Source organism: Dipteris shenzhenensis, chromosome 12 (genome assembly GCF_047967505.1).
Source record: "Dipteris shenzhenensis isolate YYH24624 ecotype China chromosome 12, Dip_SZ_1.0, whole genome shotgun sequence".
Classification (NCBI taxonomy): Eukaryota; Viridiplantae; Streptophyta; class Polypodiopsida; order Gleicheniales; family Dipteridaceae; genus Dipteris; species Dipteris shenzhenensis.
In genome coordinates, this window is record NC_141607.1 from 45,349,215 (window position 1) to 45,360,548 (window position 11,334).

Consider the following 11,334-nt stretch of genomic DNA (forward strand, 5'->3'; position numbering starts at 1 on the left):
ACTATTCAACTCATAGAGGAGGTTGCTTGTCATTCACAAGCTGCTGCTGCTTTTCTCGATTTTGATTGAATGCAATTTGTTTTTGCTATTTTGGTGGATACTTTCATCTTTTGTTGTACCTAGATGCTCCTCAAGAGGACTCTGAGCATGTGATACAATTGCATGATCCTCTATCTTTTCCTCATGCACCAGCTCCTCCTATACTTTTTGCTCCTCTAATGTCCATTCCAACTCCTCATCATCATCTCTTCTTGAACTTTCTACTTCTATACTCTGAATTATTGGAGAAGCATACTAGAGAATCTCTACTTATAGTCTATCTCTATACTCTGAATTATCGGGAAAATGTACTAGAGGAGCTATGCTACTAGTCTAGCTCTAAAGCTATATACATATTTTGAATTGTAATAATCCTCCTTCAGTTGTAACAAATAATAATGCAATTTTTTTTTTTTTGATCCTATATGAACTTTTGTGCATGAATTATCCATAATGGAAAGTTTATGGTTCTTACAATTGATAAGGTCTTGACTTTTGCTAATTTTACTGATTTTCCATATGCCATCTTTAAAGCCTTGTAAGAAGGTACCCTTGAGTTCTAATTTCTACCATTGACTAACACCAAATGTTATATGTCCTACAAAGAAGAGAGAATAATTCTTTGTAAAGACATCCCAAATGGGACGAATTATTGAGAGAAATCAAAACCCATATTACAAGTCAATTATATCAATACAAAAATCAGTGAGTCATAAGCAAAGAGATAAATCAAAACTCATATTGCAGGTATTTATTATCAATGCAATGAGTGATTCATAATCGAAATCTAAAGTACAACTCTGATGACAATATCTACTTCTATGGAGATGAAGTCGGAGGCTGTTGTGAAGGCTGCTATCAGGTAGAGGCTATTGTGAAGGCTTCTCATCAGGTAGAGGCTACTGTGAAGGCTGCTCATCAGGTAGACACTACTTGTGAGGTTGTTATGGATCCTCCTCATGTGGATGTTGGCCCTCCAAGGGAAGCTTCTCCTCCACTTTGAGACTATCCTCAGCTAGAATGGTTTCCTCACCCCCCCACCCCTTTGTACCTAGATTTGTCTAACAAAGAGTAGCAGAGGATGGGTGGTGGTTTTGAAGGCATATGGCAGCTGTGAAAAATCTATATTTATTTGGCGCACCTGGTTAGAATTGCTAAGGCATCAACTGCAAAATGGATGGCCTTCTTATATAGAGATACTAGTAACACAACGGGGGTCAAAAGCTACTCGTAACACAACCATTGGCATTATTAGTGCATCAGGTGGCATGTAGATGCGGTCCTTAAACCAGTGTCATCACGTTATCAAAACATTGCATTAGGTGTAAAGAAGCGGCCATTGCTATATCGCAACATCGCAACAAGACAGGAGTCATTGCACTATCCTTAAAGCAGCGAGTTTAGCGTTAGTAGTCAAGGCATTAGTAGTCATCGCTATGTTAACAGTCATTATGTTAGCCTTAGAGAAGCAAATTAACTTCTTTTTTTACATGTTTAGAGATTTGATTGGCATGTGCACCTTCTTGGACTTCACCTATGGACTTGTGAGTGCACGGGGAAGGTGTGCTAACACTTTGATTGACATTTGTGAAAAAATTTGATGACAAAACCTAGAGTGATGGGGTGGTCTAGGGACCCTAGAGCTTGAACTTACTAATCACTTAAGTTGACCTGTAAGGTGCCAACCCACTTGGTATGGACTTGAAGTGCTTGCATTAGCCTACAACCAATAGAGGGTGCTATTTTCACTTAACGGTTAGGACTCCGTTGTGGAGACACCCTATTTTCACCTATCTCATGGACCTCCTATTTTCACCTAGACCCAATAATATGATAAATACAATCATACATGCGGGTGCTCAAGTTTCCTGGCCTCTTTCCAAGCTACGTGTTTTTTGAGTATGCATGTAAGGAGGGTGGACGGCTAGGCCTTGGGGTTGTGAGAACGAATAGTGCTATCAACTTGTCCATGTTGACTTGGATGGTCCTGATGCCTGGGTTCGCTCCCGTTTATTATTGGGTTGAATTGGACTCCATCCAATGTTTCCAGTAGCACAGCTCCAATGGGATTCATATTTTTGACTGTATAATGTCCTTGACCTAGATATTTGAGTTTGCCCTTGTGGACTTTGGCATTGTAGAGCAAAACTAGGTCATGTTCCTTAATCTCTTTATCTTTAATGTTTGTGTCAAACCATGCCTTCCTTCATGGTAGGAAACTAACCTTACCTTTATATGCTTTTCCAATTGATATAGTCTTTCCTTGAGGGACTCATGGTCGCCCATGTGTTCTTGCACTGCTATGCGTAGGCTTGGTATGACAAATTCCAATGGGACCACTACTTCAAGGCTGTACACTAATTGAAAAGGCGTAAATCTTGTACTGGCCTTTAGTGTGGTCTGATATGCCCATAAGGCTGCATTGAGCTTTTCTTTCCAGTCAGATCTCTTGGGCTCCACTATTTTAGTGAGGACAATGCATAGTAGCTTGTTGGTGGCCTCTACTTGTCAATTGCCTTGGGGATAGTAAGGTGTGCTTTTTTTGTACCAGGAAATCTTTACCTTCATCAAGTGGCAAAAATAGCTCCACAATAATCACCCTCTAAAATGGAGGTAGCCCCACAAGAGCCTATTGCTCACCTATCATAGGAAAAACCACTCCAACAAAGTCATGGGCAACTCCTTTTACCTGCGAATTACAACAAAGTCATAGATAACTCCAACAAAGTCATGGGCAACTCCCTTTCACCTATGAATTCTTACGTTGTAAGGAAAAATATCATCAATGCAACCCTAGAAGCCCCACAAGAACCTACTCCTAAAAGGGGGCGGTATCAGAAGAACTTGCTGCACCAAAAAAGAAAAGTCAAAGGCCAAGGTAGCTGGTGAAGAGCAATCCACTAAGCGCTACCTCTACTTGCTCTTTGACATAAACAGCTAGCACGGTAGCAGCACAAGAGCCTGCTCCCAAAAAAGGAGTATTGCCACAAGAACTACCACTATTGTTACTCTACAGATACCAGCATAAAGAACCTAGCACTGTTCTTACTCTACAAGGACCGGCTCAAAGATAGCCATCTAGACAGGTATCATAAGAGATCAAGTTGAGCCACGTCTACCAAGACCTCAATGCCATGCTACTTTGAAGTGCTACTACATCAACACACAAGCCATCCCCAATAACAATGAAGATTTGGGAGCCCTAAGTCTTCCATAGTTAGCATTAGATTGTATTAGAAGCACTCAATACTGGCATATGTACATCTTCGCATATATAGGTATCATCAAACAATTTCAACCTAGGGCTCAGAGGTGATGACTGAGTCCTAGTTGCCCTTTGAAATTCTAGAAAAATAAGCATATGGTTAGTCCTACCTAGTTATAAGGTCATGTGCACTCAGATGCTTTTGCATAGGCACATAGTAGTAGATTGCATCAATAATTGTGTCACACACTTTCATTCCACACTCTCAAAGCATGTGCTAAATTCACATCTCTCACAATACTACATGCATAATTGCCATACCTGCATACCAACCAATCTAGAACCTTAATGACCAATAGTACACCCTATCCAAAATGGATACAGGATCAAAAGCAATGCCACTGCGAAAGAGATTTTGCCAAAAGAGCCCACAACCTCAACTACGAGATACCCCGCCAAAGTTTGTAGCCATCTACCTCCTCTCAACCAAGGTGACCATAGGCATTTGTGGTTCAGATTGATAGCTCCAATGATGATTCTATGCATGACATGGAGACAGAAGAGGTACCAATGCCACGCCAGCCACCACTTGCCTACACAACCATTGATGAGGCCCAATCCTTGGAGCTTGTGTGTCCACCTCCATTGACTTAAGCACTTATTGAGAGTGCTCTCAACGAAAGCAAGAATGGAAGAGGGAGAGAGAGAAATAGAGAGCCACACAAGTTTTGGTGGGTGCAGAACACCCTAATCTTCTTTTTCATTCATTTATATATGCATTTGAGTATTGTATATAACCGGGGTAAAGGCACAGTGACCTTTAACCCCCACAACCTCCCACTTAAAGGACAATGTGCCTTTAAGGGAGAACAATTAGTGAGCATACTATCCAATGCCCATCAATACATGACAATACTCAAACTGCTGACTAGGTAGACTCTTCGTCAGCATATCTGCAGGGTTATCATCTGTATGAACCTTGACAAGCTCTATGTGCTTGTCCTTAAGTACCTCCTTGATGAAATGGTACTTGACCTCAATGTGTTTGGTCTTTGCATGAAAGACCGGATTCCATGCTAGCTGAATGCTAGCTGAATAGCACTCATGGAATCACTATGCACCTGTATAAATCCCCAAATCTCCCACTAGCTGATCAAGCCATATAGCCTCCTTGCAACTCTCTGTGGATGCAACATACTCGGCCTCTGTTGTAGACAAAGCAATGCACTTCTATGCGTGAGACATCCACGACACTGCACCACCTGCAAAGGTCAACACATAACCAGAAGTGGATCTCCTACTATCCACATGCCCTGCATAGTCTGAATCTATGTACCCAAGTACATGCATGTCTCCTTCACCAAAGCAGATGCACATCTCCTTGGTACCCTTCATGTACCTCATGATGCACTTAACTGCCTCCCAATGCCTCTTTCGTGAATTAGCCATATACTGGCTAACAACTCCCACTGCAAATACAATGTCTGGTCTAGTAGCTATCATAGCATACATAAGACTCCCAACTGCTGATGCATAAGGAACCTTGGCCATCATGGCCCTCTGCTCATTTGATTTGGGACTATCTGTATGACTCAGTTTCACATATGGAGGCAATGGAGTACTCACTGCCTTCCCCCCCTCCATATGGAAACACTGCAATACTTTTGTAACATACTCCTTCTGTGAAAGCCAAAGGAGTTTCCTACTCTAACCATGCGTGATGCGCATACCAAGAATATGACCTACAAGTCCCAAATCCTTCATATCAAAGGCTTCATGCAACTTGGCCTTTAATGCATCTAGCTCATAAATATTCTTGCTAGCCAATAGCATATCATCTATTAAACTTTTGATACCATTCTCCAGGCGCTTGCTTAAGACCATAGAGACTCTTCTTCAGCTTACAAACTAAATGCTCTTTGCCCTTTTCTTCAAAGCCTTCCGACTACACCATCTAAATTTCCTCATGCAAATCCCCATGCAAGAAAGCTGTCTTGACCATCTGCATAAGCTCCATATCCTCTGATGCCACTAGTCCAAGCATGCATCTAAGTGTGGTCATCTTCACAACCGGAGAGAATATCTCATCAAATTCCACACCCTTCTCTTGCTTGAACCCTTTAGCGACCAATGGGCCTTGTACCTCGGCACATCATCACCTGTGACCTTCATCTTGTAGACCCATTTACATGACAATGCTTTCTTTCCATGTGGCAAAGAAACCAAGTCCCAAGTCTTATTCTTCATAAGTGAACTCATCTCTGATTGCATTGCATACTCCCACTTGCGTTGATCCTCGTGCATCATAGCCTCTCTGTAGCAAGAAGGTTCCCCGCAATCAGTAAACATCACATAGTCTACCCCTAGAACAAACCTATCAGGTGGTCTAGACACTCTAGATGATTTTCTCAAGGGCATTTCAGCTTGCTGTCCCACCTGCATATTAGCCACATTTGGCTCATCATTTCCACCAATAGATGATCCATCATCTACCCTTGATTGTATACATGTGGGAGTACTTGGTGGTACCATTTCTTGCACATTTGGTGCATGGATAGCTTGCTATCTATCAACATATGCAGGCGGATTCACATCCTAGAAAGTGATTCTCCTCATTTCAACATCCCTCATGAGTGCCTTATGCATCTTCTTCTCATTGAAGACTACATTATGGCTACGTATGATCTTCTTTGCTTCTAGATCCTAGAGATGATAGCCCATCTCTCCACTTTCACCATAACCCAAAAAGATGCATTTCCCAGACTTAGGATCTAGCTTCTTTCGAAGCTCTTTCGGCACATGTGCATATACCTCACACCCAAATATACGCAAATGAGAGTAAGAGGGCTTCTTGCCACTCCATGCCTCTTCAGGAATACCACCATCCAAACTCTTACTAGGTGATCTATTGATCACATGCACTGCAATCTTGATTGCCTCATCCCAAAAACCACCAGAAAGGCTTGCATTCGAAAGTATGCATTGCAACCTTTCTTGAATGGTATGGTTCATCTTTTTTGCAACTGGATTTTGCTCTGGAGTACGAGGGGATGTGAGCTCCCTCTTAATCCCACGTGTATCATAGAAGAAAGTCATGAGAGAGATACTCTCCACCATTGTCAGTCCGTAGGCATTTAAGCATTCTACCTGACTAATTCTCAACCAAGGCCAGCCATTTCTGAAATACCTGGAACACATCACTCTTCTGAGCTATAGCATAAGCCCACACTTTCCTAGTTCCATCATCAATGAATGTCACATAGTATTCAGTCCCGCCTAATGACCATCGCCTAATGACCATGTAGGCATGGGACCACATATGTCTGAATGCACCAAATCAAGCTTTTCAAAGTCTTTCTTTCCCCTTATTTTATGGGCTAATTTAGTCTGCTTCCCATAGAGACAGTGCTCACAAAATTCAAAATCAGAGAAACTCAAATGCGGTACATAACCCAAACGGCATAAGAGTTTCATTCCATTCTGGCTCATGTGCCCCAACTTGCAATGCCACAAAGATGTGCTTGGTTGCTCGATTATGGCAACAACATGATCAAATACCCCTGATACATGTAAGGGATACAAAGTCCCACACTTGGCACCCCTGGCCAAAAGCATAGAGCCCTTCTGAATTTTCCAACTCTGAAAGCCAAAAGCGGTGTGAAAACCAGCATCATCTAGCTGACCCACTAAAATAAGACTCTTGGTCAACTTAGGCACATGTCTCACATGTATGAAAATAAATGCAGACCCATTTGCAAAAGAAAACTTTATGTCACCTACTCCCACTATGTCACATGCATAGCCATTTCCAAGATGCACACAACCTGTCTTTCCACTGTCATAAGTGGAGAACCATTCACTATGGAGAGTAACATGGAATGAAGCACCAGAATCCAAAATCCAATCTTGGGAATATGCAGATAATGTAGACATGAAGAGAACGTCATTGTCACTATCATGTGTGACTGCATTGATCTCCTCGATCTTCACTTTTCCTTTGTCCTCCCTTGGACTCTCTTCCTTTTTATTTGCACCCCAATTTGCATTCTTTTTCTTATCCTTTTACTCTCTTTTCAGCTAGTAGCAATCCTTTTTCATATGGCCCTTCTTGCCACAGTGGTAACACTCAATGTTCCGTGCCCTAGATTTGCTATGAGACTTCCCTCTTTCTTGGGAATTCCCCCTGAACTATGATCTACCCCTTTGCACATTTAAGACTGCATCCTGCTTGTTGCCGTCCATAGACTTCCATCTAATCTCCTCGACCAACAAGGTACCCACACTTCCGCTATAGTTAAGTGCAGGCATTGGAAGGCAGTTAAGTGCATCATGAGGTACATGAAGGGTACCAAGGAGATGTGCATCTGCTTTGGTAAAGGAGACATGCATGTACTTGGGTACACAAATTCAGACTATGCAGGGCATGTGGATAGTAGGAGATCCACATCTGGTTATGTGTTCACCTTTGCAGGTTGCTTTGTCTACCACAGAGGCTGAGTATGTTGCAGCCACAAAGAGTTGCAAGGAGGCTTTATGGCTTGATCGGCTAGTGGGAGATTTAGAGATTCATACAGGTGTACCGACAACATCACTTCTTTTTCATTCATTTATATATGCATTTGAGTATTGTATATAACCGAGGTAAAGGCACAGTGACCTTTAATCCCCACACTTATATGTTTGTTTGAGTGCCTACAATCCCTGAAGGACAATCCTACCATGACCACATACATCTAGGAATTTCTCCATTCTCACCACTCCATGGATGCACAGGTTGGTAGATATGGGACCATCACTATAAATCAGAGTCAAATCAATATTACACTCGAAAGTACAATGATCCAAAGGGCCTCCTCACTCCCAACCAAAGGGGCAAAATACCCACAAATCTTGCCAATGCCAAATTTCTCAAAATTTAGCCTCTCCTCACCAAGGGCATCAAGTTCCATAGGGATGGGATACTACTTTGCATGATCAATAGTCTTGGGGAACTAATGCAAGACTGGATCCAGCATTTGGTCATATCTTCACAAAGAAACTCAATGTTTCATCTGCTAAAAAATGTAAGATTCCCCACTTATTGGCAGTAATCATCAGTAAGGAGATACAAGAAAAAGAAATGACTCTCCCCCTATCACCACAAACTATTGGGAGCCATCACCATTTTCTCCTCCTATCACAATGCCAAATGCAGATGTCTCAAAAGAAATGACTATGCTAGAGGTCATAAATGAGGAATTGCCCCAAGAGATTCTACATCTCAACTTATGGTTGCAACCAATATATCTCCATCAACAACATCAACAAGAGCCAGAGACTACATCGATACCAGTCTCATCCATTGGCATCATGCCAGTCAAGAATGAGCCACAAGGTGATCTAGCACCAGATTAGCAACATGGCTACTATACCCAAGTGTTTGACCTACCAATGGAGGAACCCCCCACCAATACTACATTGGTATTAGTCCTGCCCATCAACATCATGCCAATCACTGAGCCACAAGGAGATCTAGTACCAGATCAACAACATGACTACTAGTATATACAATACCCAAGTGCCTAACCTACCAATGGAGAAACCCCCCACCAATACTATAGAGTTGTCAAGATGGATACATGGGCACCAATTGTATCAAAAATTTCTCCAATCCTCATCACTGTTACCATCCTCCATCATCAAGCGAACTAGATGCTTCAAATCTCAGAACTATTCACTAGCTTTTGGCCAAGGAGGAGCATGCTTGCCGAGAATTGGAAAGACAAATTGTCTCACAGACATCCAAGACCAATTCCATGGAATGACAATAAAGGTCACGAGAATTTGGGCCCAAATAGATGAGAAAGAGGTTGAAGAAGTGCGCATGAACCAAGCTCTACTTATATGTAGTACAAACCATACCCTCCCCTTATGAGCTTTTGAAAGACATTGTGTTGTTCAATGGAAAATTCAAAGTGTTGATCAACCAAATCTGAATAACTCATCCCTTTGTTCAACATTTCATAGAAAATGTGGAAATCATACTGGTGCATTGCACTTATGTAAGGAAGTCAAAAAGCAGTTCATCGCATGATTTGCTTTCTCCCTACTTGGAACCTTCTAGGGCATGTGATGATGTCCTTCCATTTAGGGTAGTTAATGCTCATTTTGAAGTCCTTTTCCTTTTTCCTTCATCATTTAAAACTCTTCATCAATATCTACATGTAGACATCAACAGAAAAAAATCAAGACACATAGGATGAAGTCTAATAGGTTTAGAATCCTCCATAAGGGCAACAACAAAAGTGAAGTCCATAGTCCTACTATAGAAAACCCTACCCTTATCTTTCGGATCTGATAAAGAAAACATATTTTGAGAGAGAGAAAACCTACAAATTGTGCTTAAGAGAAATACAAATTGAACTTGGTGTGAGGCCTCCTACAACCTAGATATTCTATTTGAGTTCACTTTGAGAATTGGGCCTAAGAAAGAGATTTTGGATGTTGGAGGCTTTCCGAATAGGCCAAATCACTTTGTTGAGAACAGTTTAAAAAATGTACTTAATAAAGCAATTTGGCTTGTTGAAGGCTTGCCCAACAGGTCAAATCACTTTCTTAAGTACATTTAATAGATGTTTACTCAAGAGATTGTGACATGTTGAACAATTCTAAGACAACCAAAATCACATTCTTAAGCATCACTTCAATAAGTGGGCTCAAATAAACCACCCCCATTGTGGAAGGCCTCCCAACATAGAGAGTGATAATTCTACCTAGTTTAGGATGGTGGTCCCTGAACCCAACATAAAAAGTTAATTCCATTGTCTTTTCTTGGGAGCTCTTACCATTATTTGTTGATTTGACAAAGCATACATATTTCCAAAGCATGACCAACCAAAAGTGGAGCTGAATCCAGAGCAAAAATTGTGTTTAAGATATTAATTTGGCACACACCAAATAGTAACTAGAGTACTTTTGAGACCTTCTGCATCCAAGATACTCTATTGAGCTCTTTACATAGAAAAAATGCTTAAGAAAGAAATTTTGGATGTTGGAGGATGCAATAGGATAAATTGCTTTCTTTAGCACACTTTCTAGAACTCTGCCCAAGAAGGCGATTTGACTTGTTGGCTAGCTTTCCACAAGCAAAATTGCCTTCTTGAGCACACTTAGAGGCCCCCACAGTAGAAGGCCTCCCAACATAGAAAAAACATAAAAAACACATAGAATGATGATTCTACGTGGACTAGGATGGTCCTTGACCCCAACCCCAGAAGTTAAAGTCTTTTCTTGGGAGCTCTTACCCTTGTCTTTTGGATCTGATAAAGAAAAAAAATTTCCAAAGCATGAACAACCAAAAGTGGAGCAGAACTAAAGCAAAAACTATTCTTAAGAAAGTAATTTGGCACACATTGAACAACAATTAGAGTTTTATTTAGGCCTTCTACATCCAAGATAATCTATTGGACTTTTTAAATTGAAGATGCTTAAGAAAGTAATTTTGGCTGTTGGAGGTCTGTCTAACAGATGAAAACGCTTCCTTGAGCAGCAGACTTTCTAGAAATGTGCTCAAGGAATCATTTTCATCTGTTGGACAGACCTCCAACAGGCAAAATCACTTTCTTAAGCACACTTTTACATTGCCTAGTATATACATTCAATTGAAATTAAAGCACTAGAAGAAGAGGACTCCTGACACATAGAGTGATGATTCTACTTGGTATAGGATGGTGTGTGAACAAATTTTAAGAGGTGAAGTGTAGCCTCCTTTTTTGGGATCCCCATTATCCCTTGGATCTAAAAGAAAATACAATATTTTGGAGTGTTGAATCTAAGAAATGATAAAAGTAGAGCAATCCTAAAAAATGAGTTGAAGAAAGTGATTTGGCCTGTTGGCCAGAACTCTACAAGCTAAATCACTTTCTTATGCACATTTCTAGGACTGTGCTTAAGAAAGAAATTTGGCCTATTGGACAGGCCTCCACAAGCCAAAATCACTTTCTAGCATATATCAAGATTGTGGTTAAGAAAATAATCTGGCATGTTGGCTAGGTCCTACAAGTCAAAATTGCTTTCTTAAGCACATTTTCCAACATTGTTCTTAAGAAAGC